Genomic DNA, 777 nt, shown 5'->3' with positions numbered 1-777 from the left:
GGCCCAGGCTCCTTGGGCCTTGGCGGCAGAGCCCCAAGCCTATCCCGCTCCCTCCCTCAAAGGGCCCGGCGGCCTGCATGGGGGAGGCGGCCCTCCTGGCAGCCCAGTGGTGCCTCGCCAAGATCAACTCCCCCCACCCCAGCTTGGCTTCACAGCGATCCCTGCGGGCTCGACCCCACACTGCATGAGGTACCGGGCCCGTGGCACAGCTGTGCACCAGGGCCATTGAGTGTCCTGGGCTGAGAAGCAATGGCCTGGACCTGCGATGTTCACTGCTTCCCTAGCAGTCATTTGCACTGCTTGGCAAAGTGATCATTCAGATGCAGCTGCAATCCGCACAGCGCAGCAGTAACCTCAGAGGGGAGCTGATAAACAGCCTGTCTGCAGGACTTATGCCTGAGGGAACAGTGGTGGTATCATCAGTCTAGTACTGAGGGCTTATGGTAAATCTCAAGTACAGCTGCTAACCACAGCATGTGTCTGTGAGATGTGCTGTTAGATTTGTTACCTGAAGGGAGGATGGGTTATTTTATAGACTTCTAGACAAATCAGACTGGAAGGGACTTTCAGAGGTCATTTAGTCCAACCCCTTGCCAGAGGCAGAATCAGCCAGGCTGTGGCAGCCAGAGCAGAATGTGGAGAAGAGACCATTGCTTTGCTCTGCATTGACTGTTCTGTGGGATGGCAATAGAAGCTGCAAGCCTTTATGGGATTTGAAAGCTGCTGCCATCATAAAAGGAGCATAAGGAAATGAGCCTTTATCCCCCCCCCCCCCCC

At 55.7% G+C, this 777-nt stretch overlaps 1 protein-coding gene across 1 annotated transcript in view; it reads left to right on the top strand.

The window, feature by feature from the left end:
* PIN4 (peptidylprolyl cis/trans isomerase, NIMA-interacting 4) overlaps nucleotides 1-777 on the top strand; it is a 6021-nt gene that overhangs the window by 1109 nt on the left and 4135 nt on the right. The window lies entirely within an intron of this gene.

This window comes from Gavialis gangeticus, unplaced genomic scaffold (genome assembly GCF_001723915.1).
Source record: "Gavialis gangeticus isolate Ggan-Ray unplaced genomic scaffold, GavGan_comp1, whole genome shotgun sequence".
Classification (NCBI taxonomy): Eukaryota; Metazoa; Chordata; order Crocodylia; family Gavialidae; genus Gavialis; species Gavialis gangeticus.
This window is presented reverse-complemented; position numbering and strand designations above follow the sequence as displayed.